The sequence below is a fragment of the Callorhinchus milii genome, unplaced genomic scaffold (genome assembly GCF_018977255.1).
Source record: "Callorhinchus milii isolate IMCB2004 unplaced genomic scaffold, IMCB_Cmil_1.0 Scaffold1464, whole genome shotgun sequence".
In the NCBI taxonomy this organism is placed as follows: domain Eukaryota; kingdom Metazoa; phylum Chordata; class Chondrichthyes; order Chimaeriformes; family Callorhinchidae; genus Callorhinchus; species Callorhinchus milii.
Window position 1 is genome coordinate 1 of NW_024706205.1, and position 12,863 is coordinate 12,863.

General features: G+C 45.4%; 3 non-coding genes across 3 annotated transcripts; 2 read left to right on the top strand and 1 right to left on the bottom strand.

Annotated features, from left to right (window-relative positions):
* The first annotated feature begins 13 nt into the window (after positions 1 to 13).
* Positions 14 to 103, top strand: trnap-ugg. Its single transcript is given in 2 exon segments — positions 14 to 49; positions 68 to 103. It is a non-coding gene; the product is annotated as a tRNA-Pro (tRNA).
* A 701-nt stretch (positions 104 to 804) lies between these two features.
* On the bottom strand, positions 805 to 877 carry trnaf-gaa. Its single transcript has one exon. It is a non-coding gene; the product is annotated as a tRNA-Phe (tRNA).
* Positions 878 to 1,170: 293 nt separating this feature from the next.
* Positions 1,171 to 1,242, top strand: trnaw-cca. The gene has a single exon. It is a non-coding gene; the product is annotated as a tRNA-Trp (tRNA).
* The last annotated feature ends 11,621 nt before the right edge of the window (positions 1,243 to 12,863 follow it).

A 12,863-nucleotide genomic window follows, 5' to 3' on the forward strand; every position in this document is an offset into this window, starting at 1 on the left:
TGATGCACAACGTGGCTCGTTGGTCTAGGGGTATGATTCTCGCTTTGGGATAGCAAATTAATAAATATGCGAGAGGTCCCGGGTTCAAATCCCGGACGAGCCCAAATTTTAGCTGAAGGGTTGTCCATGTTTCACACTCTGATTGGAGTTTGAAGCAACTAAATTATTTTGGTGATATCGAAACAGTAATTGTCCTATTCAATAGGCGAAATTAGCATCCGTTGCAGCGCCAGTGGTTTAGTGGTATTACGCAAGATTTATATTGTTGAAAGCCATGTTAGATTTTTGATGATTGCATCAATCTTCCACTGTCCCTGCCCTCCCCTTGCAGTTGAATATTATTTTTCTATCTGGAGAAGGAGAATATTGTTAGCAGCAGCCATCATTCGATTTTCCAAAAATATAACATGCTGACCAAACTTAGCGAATTATTTGGGATGCTCAGAATCAAACTATTGAAATGTAATAGATGTAAATCATTTGTGTTTCCAGATGGGCTGTTACAAAATGCTACATGAGAGGAAACAGACTAGAATTGGTGCTTGTGGAATCATGGTGGAGAAGATTGCAATAACTGAAATGTCAACAGAAGAACTTGGCAATATCAAAATGAATGGATCTCTGTTGATTTGCTGCACATTTATATAAATTCACCTCGATCTTCAAGTCATTGAAAAAAATAAATCTTTGTGTTTTGATTGAAGCAGAACTGAGCAGAAGAGTCACAATGTAATGTCACTCAAACGGCCAGTGTTAACAGGACATACTTAGGCTGTGATTTACAAAAAAACTGAACAATAAAACTGCCGAAACCCGGGATTGAACCAGGGACCTTTAGATCTTCAGTCTAACGCTCTCCCAACTGAGCTATTTCGGCGGCTGTAAAATGAAGTGTTTCCGCTTGTTTTAAAAAAATGCACATATCTTGTTTTCCAATGAAACTCCTTCTAAATTCTGGTCGCTCATTTTGGGGACTTTATAGCCGATTTATGTTGACAAAATAAACTTTTCAGAACTTCTTCTCAGTGATTTAGCACAGATGTTCTGGAGCTCCGAATGTCGGCCTTGAACTGGGTTTTGAACAATGTTTCGGAATGACCAAGTTCACAAGGTTAGTTTGGATGTACTTTACATCTCTAAATTCCAGCCTCTCGTGTGAGAGAAGCTGACGACCTCGTGGCGCAACGGTAGCGCGTCTGACTCCAGATCAGAAGGCTACGTGTTCAAATCACGTCGAGGTCAATATTTTCATTCACAGTCAATGAATCTTTTTGTTGTTGTTGAGTCTTATGAAAAGCAAACAATAAAAATAACGCAGAACACGAATTATCAATACGTTGTGTAAAATGTTTATCATCAACATATCCCACCTAATATTAATTATGTTAATAAATACTAGTAGTAGTAATAAGTAAACAGTTCATTCACTTTACAGTGAATTCTGTGAAGTGCTTTGAGACGTCGCGAAGTTGTGAGAAGGCACTGTATCAAACGCAAGGTTTACTGAAATTATTAATCAAATGAAAACAGCGGAAGTTTCAAATAAAACAATTAAATATATGTCAAACTGAAAAGCGATGTTGATTGCCGTGACTGCGATGTGACCCGAAGTCGTAGCGGCCACAACACAATATATTAACCACTGTACGATCACGACTGTACATTTACCTCCACTACAACATTTGGGATCATTTATCATCCCTTAGGTATATAAAAACAATGACTGCGCAAATAACTTGTACAGAGAGTATGAAACCGGAGGGGATTCGTGAATTCTGGTTTAATCGATTCTTAACTGAATTTCAAACAAACATGGTTTTTAACTTCTGGTTTGTCAGCCTTTCTAAGGCTGAGTTTGTGGATTGTTTGAGTCGAGGGGTTCCTGACTGTAACTGATATTGCGGATTGCGAGCCTTTACAAATCCTCGTATCTATATGATAGTCCTGAAGGAATATTGAGACACTAACAGGAGTCAAGTGAGGCCACAAGGCCCAGGTCGAAGTCTTCCTGCCGATGAAAGAAGTCCAACATGTCCTGCGACGTGTGCTTTGGAAACGAAATCAAGTGTTCCAACAATATGTCGGTTGAAAAGCCCAGAACATTGTCACTAAAGCAAAACTAAATGATAAACTGTTACGAAGTTTTTCACGATATTATTTCAATTGCGAAGAAATAATTGAAACGGAATATATTTACGCCAAAAGAGGCACGTCCCTGAGTGGGCTTTATTCACCCAATCTTTCAGATAACGGCCGAACGCCCTGAACGATTGCGCAACAGAGACTTCTTTCTATATCCTTCTGCCACAGAAAAATATTGCTTTTTATTGACTTAACTGTTGTCACAGGCAACCCTTGGCTTGATAAAAATTGACAGCCTCTCTAAATGAGCTATTCCAAGCTGAAATGTAAACGCAAATAGATGGAGCCACTGATCACCTTATGATGCGGAAGTATTTGCACATCATTCTCCTTATTCCGCCACAACAGACGTTTAAATGAAGTTCCAATTGATTCAAAACTTAATTTGTATCAAATAAGCACTAATTTATGAACGCTGCTTTTGGAAACAGTTTTAAATGTTGTTAGAAATATAAGAGTCTTGTCACTGTAGATAAGCGTCAGTTTCAGTTCAGTATATTTTGGATGTGAGTGATTTTTTTGGAAATGCGAATTTAACTGCAGTGCTGACACACTGCAACACTGCAGTTGGTCATTTCCTTCTGAGGCGTTTCACTGCTTGACATCAAGTCCAATATCCAGTGCTATTCCATACCATCTGTTTGATTGCGGAATCTGGAAGCCGCAAAATTCAAGAACACGAAATTTTATATTGTTTTCTACAATATATGTATCAATGCTAATCTGTCCTACTTCGTCCTCACAATAATTTTAATATTTCTCTTCCTCACAACACTTTATTTGAAAAGTTATTGTGTTTGAACTTTTACGAAAGGCATCCTTATTCTTATAGAAAATAAAGAAATCATTTAACGGATAAATTTGTCAGTGTAATTTCGTACTGTCGTTTGCGAACATGATTGTGATAAGAGCTCATGGTTCTGTAAAGCTCATTGAGATATTCTCCATATAAGAAAGTAGCATTTATTATTGAACAGTCTAATCATGTGCAATCGTGTTCCCTGATCGTCTAGTCGCCAGGATTCGGCGCTTTCACCGCCGCAGCCCGGGTTCGATTCCTGGTCAGGGAAATATTTTTGCACGGCCTGGAATGAACCGACTGCATACAAAAATAGGCAAACATTAATGAACATCAATTGTCGCCGCTCTTCCCAGTAATTATGTGGATAATGAACGGGTAAATTCTGAAAATTATGTCTTACTTTCTTGAATTTCAGTCCTTCCTGATTCTGACCTCAAACGGGGGTCAAGCTATCGTTGAAATGGCTAATGAGGACGTCCTCCTGACGTGGGAGGCGCTATACAAATGTAACTAGTTGCTGTAACATGTTGCTGTTTCATTTCTATATGGGATTATGCACATGTAAAGCACGGAAAAAGGCCATATGACCATCCCAGATTATGTCAGGTTTGGCTTTTTTTAAGAACGGATCCTTCGGTGTCATTTAAATGCCCTTTCAACATACCATTCCTCTGGGATTTTACTTGTGCAGCTGAGCAGCAAAGAGTTCTCAGCTTGGTTTAGAATTTCCGAAGCAAGGTGATGGTTTCCGCATTTGTCAGAACTCAGTTGGGCAAAAAACATCAATCGACATAACCGGTTTAGATATTCAATTGGTTCCTTTGGAAATCTAATGTGGACTCTGGCGGCAAGACACCAACAAGAAGTAGAACAAAATTGCCTTTTGAGCGCCTTTCACGTCGGGAGGACGTCCCAAAGCGCTTAACATTCAGGTGTCTGGGCCCGAGTTTTGGAGAGGGGTGGTGTGGGAATGAGCGAAGGCAGAGAGGTGGGAGGGAGACCAAAGGCACGGTCAAAGAGTAGTGTCTTGAGTGCGGCCTTGAAGGAGGCAAGGGTGGAAGCGAGGCGAAGTGACCGTGGGATGGATTTCCAGATTGTGGGTGCAGAGAGGCTGAAAGACCGGCCGCCGATGGGAGGGCGGGTCGGGCGTGAGACATGGAGCAGGCCGGAGTCTATGAACGGAGGGAACGGGCAGATTGGTAGGGAGTCAGCAGTTCAGAGACGTAGGAGGGTGCAAGGCCATGGATATCCTTCAAGGGGAGGACGGGCATCTTGAACTTGATCCTCTAGTCGATGGGGACCTAGTGGAGTCGGGCGAGAGTGGGACTATTGGGGTCAGGGATCCTGCTGCGTGACAGTACACGAGCTGCAGAGTGTTTCATGATTTGCTACTTGTGAAGGGAAGAGTTGTAAGACATTCCATATTCTAAATACTATGTGTCTGAAAAGAAAATTTCCCATTTACTCGTTTGACAACTGAATTAAATCGATAAGTTCTTATCACGCGATCACACTTATACTTTAACTGAACTGTTAAACTGGTCTTATTGACCTGATTCTGCCGGCAAGACATTCCATATGCGAAATACTATGGGTCTGCAAAACAAATTTCGTAACATTGCCCATTTGCTCATTTGACAACTAAATTAAATTGATACGAGAACACACTAACACTTTAACTGAACCCTTCACATAACCAGAACGTAAAGCTTGCAGGCTTGTGTAAAGCAATCTTTAAAATAATAAATTGGCAACAAAAAGACATCAGCGGTTGATCGTGCACTTCACTGAAATATTGCCATGTTACGATTTGAAATGACAGAAGGTCTTAGCTGAGATGGTCGTCAAGCCAATAATTACACTTTTGTTTCAACATCGATTCCATTTTTATTCATTCCTTATAATAATAAGACTTGCATATTATCCAGAGGCTCATCACCAATTTGAGATTTCTAAAACAACGTCAAACACTGTAATGCACAATTAATTTACTGTGTACTTTGTGGGCAAAACCCTTCGTTTCGGTGCATAATGCATGCAGAAAATGTACAATGCATACTTCATTTCAAATTAAGGACACGGAACCTCTTTTACGATACATTTCGGGCCCCAGATCTCCCACGATAGATTGGACAGTGATAGTTGTTTACATGAAGCAAACAAAGCCAAGCTGTGAAAGACAATTAACTTTAAAATTGATCCAAGGGAAAGTTGGTTCGGTGGGACATCAAACGCTCCATTGATGGACATTTGTACAATTACATACCGATTTCTGTATTGGTAGTTTTCTGAAGTTGATGCATCAGCTTTTCTCCACCATTGATGCTTAATTTTCAATTTAGTATAAAAGGTTTGCCTCAGTTACAACTGTGATTTTTGTCGACATATGCACGAATGCTGCTTCGATTTCTAGTCACACTAAAGAAAGAATGTAATCGAAACTTTAACTTTAAAAGTGCTTCCGCATGGATTCGGATTTGAAGGACAAATTACTTCTCAGAAGAGATTTACCTATTGCCATTGAACGGAATTGTAACGCTAATCCAAACTGGTTTGAAAGTGATCAAACGGTGATTTACAGCATCAAATTCTCAGGTTATTGCCTCAGAGACAGACAATAATAATACTAATAATAATAACAATAATTTGTACCACATCTCTCACTACTAAGCGTAAAAGTTTATCCTGCCATGACGGAGGCCCGGTCGACTCTCCGACCATCGGTTGACCTTTGTGGAGTAGAAAAGCGCCGAATTCATTAACTTCATCAATAGTTTCAAGCATTATTAAGGCGATATTCCAAATAGCTCATTGCGGAAATTTTTTTTCAATATCTGCTGCACGGCTTTTCAAATAAATCTTCAGAAATTTTAATCGTTTTTTGGGTTCAGGTTTCCTTTGTTTGACAATTTTTGCAACGTACCAATGACTTATTTCATGGCTTCATGGGAATGATCTTTATAATGTTTGGCTCCTCGTATATCTGCATCTTTTTAATTCATTTCCTTCGAGGTGAACTCGAAAGATTACATTAGTTCAGCTGCTAAATTCCAATCCTACATTTTCCGGATTTTTTGTCAAAGAACCGGAACGTGGGTGGAGAAGCATTTCACTTCTATCCATTTATCGACGGTGATCAAATCACTGAAACTTCTTTAGTGTAGCGGTTATGACGTTCGCTTCAGACGTGTTTGACCCGAGCCCCCTCACCCCCTCCCTCCCTCCCCCCTCCTCTCTCCCCCAAACCCTCCCCCTCTCCATCTCTCCCGCTCTCTCCTCCTCTCTCTCCGTCCCTCTCGTCTTCTATCCCCACTTGACTCTCCCACAACCTCCCTCTGCTCCAGTCTGGGAATCCTCCGCCGCGCTCACCGTGGCACTCGGCGTTGGCTGTCCAGCAGCAGCCACACCGACTGCCCCATTCCCCACCACTCTCGCCAGCCACCCCGGACACAGACCCGGGGAGTCAACCTCTCCTCCCTCATCCCCATCTCCCCCACCCCTGCCTCACAACCTGGACCCCCCTCCCCTCCCACACACCCTTCTGTCAACCGCTCCCTCCACATCGGACTGCAAAATGTCCGCTCCCTCTGCAACAAGGCCCTGGTCATCAACGATCTCATCCTTGATGAGAACGTTGATATCATGGCCTTGACAGAAACCTGGCTCACCCCAGGCGACACCTTCCCCCTCACGGAGGCCACGCCACCCGGCTACACCTCCCACCACATCCCCCGCCCCAACCGCCGTGGCGGTGGTGTTGCCCTTATCTCAAGGACACCACTTGCCCTATCCCCCTACTCCTCTGGCTCTTTCCCCTCCTTCGAGCACCTCACCCTCTCCCACCCCTCATTCCTCTCCCTTAAAATCCTCCTCCTCTACCGGCCCCCTAAAACCTCTCCCACCTTCATCTCTGACATTTCAACACTCCTCACATCTCTTTGCCTCTCCTCTGATCGCCTCATCATCCTGGGCGACTTTAACCTACACTTCACCCCCTCCTGCTCCATCTCCACAGACTTCTCTTCCCTGCTCTCCTCACTCAACCTTTCCCTACACATAAACTCCCCCACTCACAGTCACGGCCACCCACTCGATTTGGTGATCACCCGGGGCCTCAGTGTCTCGGATGTCACTATTACCGACAAGGCCATCTCCGACCACTACTTCATCTCCTTCACCACCTCCACCCCCCTCCCCACCTCCACCAGACCCACCACCATCTTCTACCGCCCTTGGAAGAAGTTACCCCCACAATCCCTAACCGATGCCTTGGAGTCCTCTGAACTCCTCTCCCTCTGGCCTTCAACCCTCACCGACCCCTCTTCTCCTCTCTCCCTCCTCCACAATATCCTCTCCTCCACACTCGATACTCTTGCCCCCATCACTTCCCGCACTGTCTCCTACTCCCGCTCCTCCCCCTGGTACACCACCCACCTCCGCTCACTGAAATGCCAGGTGCGGGCTGCTGAGCGCACCTTTGTCAAATCCGGCTTAACGGTCCACCGACAAATCTGGCTGGACCTCCTCAAAATTTACCGCTCCACTCTAGCCTCGGCCAAGTCGTCATTCTACTCCAGGATAATCCTGGAGGCGAAGAACAACCCCAGGCTACTGTTTTCCACCACATCCCGACTCCTCCGTCCCCCCCGCCACCCCGCGCAGGTCATCTCCTCCAACCTTCACTGCGAGGAGATGCTGGATTTCCTTGAATCCAAGATCAAGGGAATCCGCTCCGCGGTCACTTCCCCTCCAACTTCCACCCACCACCCACCCCTGCCCTCCCACACTCCGACTCCTACCCATCCTCCCCTACACACCTTCGTACCCGTTTCCCCACCCTCTGTCACTGAACTCATCCTATCCCTAAAACCAACCACCTGCTCCCTTGACCCCATCCCCACTCCACTCCTTATCTCCCAGCTCCATTTTCTTGCCCCACACATCACTGACATCATAAACCTGTCCCTCTTCTCTGGCTCTGTCCCCATTCCATTAAAAACTGCCATCATCACGCCCACCCTGAAAAAACCCTCCCTTGATGCGTCGCAGCTATCAAGCTACCGGCCCATCTCCAACCTCCCCTTTCTCTCCAAGGTCTTGGAAAGAGTTGTCGCCTCCCAACTGCGCTCTTTCCTCTCCACCCATTCTCTTTTTGAACCCCTTCAGTCAGGTTTCCGTGCTGCTCATAGCACAGAAACTGCCCTGGTCAAGGTCACCAATGATATCCTGGCTATCTGTGACCAGGGCTCCCTCTGTCTCCTCGTCCTCCTCGACCTATCAGCAGCATTCGATACGGTCGACCACGCTATCCTACTCCACCGCTTGTCCTCCCACCTCAACCTTCAAGGCACTGTCCTTGAATGGTTTAGCTCTTACCTTTCCCACCGTCTTCACTTCGTCTCAACGAATGGCTTCTCCTCCACCCCCCGTACTGTCTCATGTGGTGTCCCTCAGGGCTCTGTCCTCGGTCCCCTCCTCTTCACCCTCTATATGCTCCCCCTCGGTGACATCATCCGCAAACATGGGGTTAACTTCCACATGTATGCGGATGACACCCAACTCTACCTTTCCTCCTCTACTCTCAACTCCGCGACCACCGATGTCCTGACAGCCTGCCTGTCCGACATCGAGTCCTGGACGAGAGACAACTTTCTTCAGCTCAACGTGCGAAAAACCGAGGCCCTCCTGATTGGCTCACGTCAGCGCCTCCGCACCTCAGGCGCTGACACCATCAGCATCCAAGGCTGCACTCTCCACCTCTCAAAGCCAGTCAGGAACCTCGGCGTTTTGTTCGACCCTGAGCTGTCCTTTCTCCCTCACATCCGCACCACAACTGGCACCGCCTTCCATCACCTCCGGAATATCGCCAGATTACGGCACTACCTCACCCCTCACGCTGCGGAAACCCTGGTTCACGCCTTTGTCACCTCAAGGCTGGACTATGGGAACTCTCTCCTCCTTGGCCTTCCCGGCACCTCCCTCCACAAGCTGCAGGTCATTCAGAACTCTGCAGCTCGTGTACTGTCCCGCACCAGGCTTCGGGACCACATCACTCCTACCCTCGCTCGCCTCCACTGGCTCCCCATCCCCCAGAGGATTGATTTCAAGATCCTCATCCTCACCTACAAGGCCATTCATGGCCTTGCTCCCTCCTACCTCTCCAACCTACTATCCCCCTACCTACCTGCCCGTACCCTCCGTTCCTCTGGCTCCGGTCTGCTCCACGTCCCCCGCCCCAACCGCCCTACTATCGGTGGTCGGGCCTTCAGCCTCTCAGCCCCGAGGCTCTGGAACTCCATCCCCCAGTGCCTTCGCCTTGCTTCCTCCCTTTCCTCCTTCAAGGCCGGTCTCAAAACCTTTCTCTTTGACCGTGCCTTCAGCTCCCCTCTCGACTCTCTTCCTCCTCCTCGCTCTCTCCCTTCCCTCCCCTCACCCTGACCATTTCCCCCCTCCTCTCTCCCTCCCTTCCCTCCCCTCACCCTGACCATTTCCCCCCTGCTCGGGTCATGACCCAACTGTGCAGCGCCTTGGGACGTCCTCCTGACGTGAAAGGCGCTCTATAAATGGAATCTTGTTGTTGTTGTTGTTGTTGTTGTTGTTAAGTCTCAGATTCGAAACCTGGCATAAACATTCATTAATTTTATATTTCTAAAAATCATTCTTAAGTGTAGATCCACACACACTCTTTGAATTGAAGTGGTTTGGCAACTTATAAAATACAGTTACCATGAAACAAAATTACAATTTTCTAAGGACAGAAACGTATAAATATTTCAGGAAACAAAATAAACATGAAACAGTTTTCCTGCTGCTGAAATGAGTTACGTTGTCGTTGTCGCTTTGAAGCAAATAATGTGACATGAACATGTAAAGAGTTGGTTCCTGTTTGAACTCAAGTTCTCGAAGAACTGCAGAACAGAGTCCAACAAGCTAAAAGCAATGATATTATGAAACTATTTATTGAGTTCAATCTACACGACTGTTAAAATAAAATATCACTTTACAGTGTGGCAATTAATGTCAGATGCGGAAAATTCTTTTATATCATTCAACAACAAGAAGTTCCATTTCACACAGGAATATGCAGAGTGGAAGGGTTACCTGAAACTCCAAAGATGGGGCGACTCTGCCTTTCTGTACATATCTCTCGACATATATCTGTATATTTATTTACCTGTGTACGTCTCTTTCTGAGTTAATGTCTTTTGTGTATCTAACCTAACATAACGTAACATGTAGGAGCACGAGTGGGCCATTCGGCCCTTCGAGCCTGCCCCTCCATTAAATCATGGCTGATCTTCCAATCTAACACTAGCTAATAAACTAACACTGCCTTATCCCCATATCCCTTAATCCCTTTTGCAATAAGAAATCTATCTATCTGAGTCTTGAATATATTCAAGGACTGAGCGTCAACAGCCCTTTGGGGCAGTGAGTTCCATACATTCACCACCATTTAAGTGAAGAAATTCTTCCTCAACTCAGTACGAAAGGGCTGGCCTCTGATTTTAAGGTTGTGACCCCTAGTTTTAGTATCTCCAACCAGGGGAAATAATCTCCCACTATGTACTCTATCATGCCCTTTGATGATCTTATAGGTTCCTATAAGATTTCCTCTAATTCTATAATATAGAGAATATAGGCCCAAGTTGGTCAGCCTATCCTCGTAACTCATCCCCTTCATCCCGGGTACTAACCTAGTATATCTACGCTGCACCTCCTCCAAGGCAAATGCATCCTTCCTTAAATAAGGAGACCAAAACTACACACAGTATTCCAGGTGTGGTCTCAACAGGGCTCTGTACAGTTGCTGCAAGGCTTCCCTACTCTTATACTCTAATCCTTTTATAATTAATGCTAACATACCATTCGCCTTCCTAATTGCTCACTGTACCTGCAAGCTAACTTTCTGTGATTGGTGTGCAAGAACACCCAAGTCCCTCTAGACGCTAACACATTCCAACATCTCCCCTTCTAAAAAATAACGACGCTCTACTGTTTTTGCTACCTAGGCAGATGACTTCGCATTTCCCTACATAATACTTCATCTGCCACCTAGTCACATCCCGCCGATTTGAAAAGCACCCGTTTATCCCTACTCGTTGTTTCCTACCCGTTAACCATTCCCTAATCCACGTTGATATACTGCCTCGAAATCCATGGGCCCTTATCGTTTGGACTAACCTTTTATGCGGCACCTTATCGAATGCCTTCTGAAAGTCCAAATATACGACACCCACTGATTCACCCTTATCTAACAAGCTGACTGACAAGCTTGTTCCTACTTAGTGCAAGTGAAGAAAGCCATGTGGGTGGAGTAATGGAATATGCCTAAGGTTTTGCCCTGTCCGGTAATCAAACTCGGATCCTCTGGCAAGTGAAGCGTGTTGTATAACCAATATGTTATGGAACTCCACAATAATAGGCTGGTGTAGGGAGTGCGTGTGCAGAGCTTGCTACTGCAATGATTGTGTCTGTTACATTGCCTACAGGAGGCCATGTAGTGACTGTGTGTATTACACTGCCCACAGCAGGCTCGTGTAGGCTCGCTTCCCACAGGGCCTAGTGTATTGATTGTGTGTGTTTCACTTCTCACAAGAGGACAATCTGGTGACTGTGTGTGTTACAGCCCACAAGTAGATAGTGTAGCGACTGCTTGTGTTTTACCCTTTCCACCGATGGCTACTGTAGTAACTTTTGTGTTGTACTGCCAGCAGGATGTCGTGGTGGTGACTGAGTGTACGCTACACTGCCCAGTGAATGCTAGTGTGGCGACTATGATGTCATACTATGCAGAGGAGGCTGATGTAGTGATTGTGTGCGTTAAGTTACCCACAGATGGCTAGTGTAGTGACTGTGTGTGTTAAACGGCCTACGGGAGGATAGTGTCGTATCTCTGTCTTTTAACGTGAGCACGGTTAACTTGTGTAGTGACTGTGTTTGTGTTACACTGCCCACATGTTGCTATCGTAGTTTATATGTGAGTTACACTGCCCAAAGTAGCAATTGGAGTGACTTTGTGCGTCACACTGCCGACAGGAGGCCAGTGTGGTCACTGTGTCTGTTACCTGCCAACAGGATGCTAGTGTAGTGAATGTGTATTGTACTTTGCCCAATGGAGGCTAGTGTAGTGACTGCATTTTTTTAGCGTTGATAAAGAAAGCTGCAATGAACCTGAAATCTGCAGCAGCCACAGAGATACCAGCCCTATTACACACAGACAAGGCCTGATATACAGAGACCAGTCATGCTATACAGAGAGAAGGTATGCTATACAGGGACAAGGCATGTTGTCCGAAAACATGACTGTTATACAGAGAACAATCCTGCTATACAGAGACCAGAACTGTTACATATACATCAGGCTTTTTTTTAAAGAGAATAGGCCTACTGTACTTAAAACACATCCTGTTACACAGAGACCTTGCCTGTTAAACACAAACTACGCCTGCAATACAGAGAAAAGATCTGTTGTACAGATAACAACAACAACATTAACAACAAGAATCCATTTATAGAGCGCCTTTCATGTCGGGACGAAGTCCGAAAGCGCTGGACAGGCCTGCTATAAAGACACCAGAACCGTTATGCAGACAGAAGGCCTGTTATATAGACCAGTCTGTTATACATAGACCAAGCATGATGTAGAGAGAACAGTCATACTTTACTAAGTCCACAACTGTTTTGAAGACAACAGGCCTCATATTCAGGGAACAATCCTCTTATACAGAAACCAGAATTGTTATTTAGAAAATACGGCCTGCTATACAGACACCAGGTCTGTGATACCCAGACAAGGCCTGCTACACAGAGGCCAGTTCCACATAGAAAATGCCTGTTATACAGAGGCTGGCCTGTTACACACAGGTAAGGCCTCTTGTAAAGAGATCAGGCCTGTTGTGCAGAGACAAGCTCGATT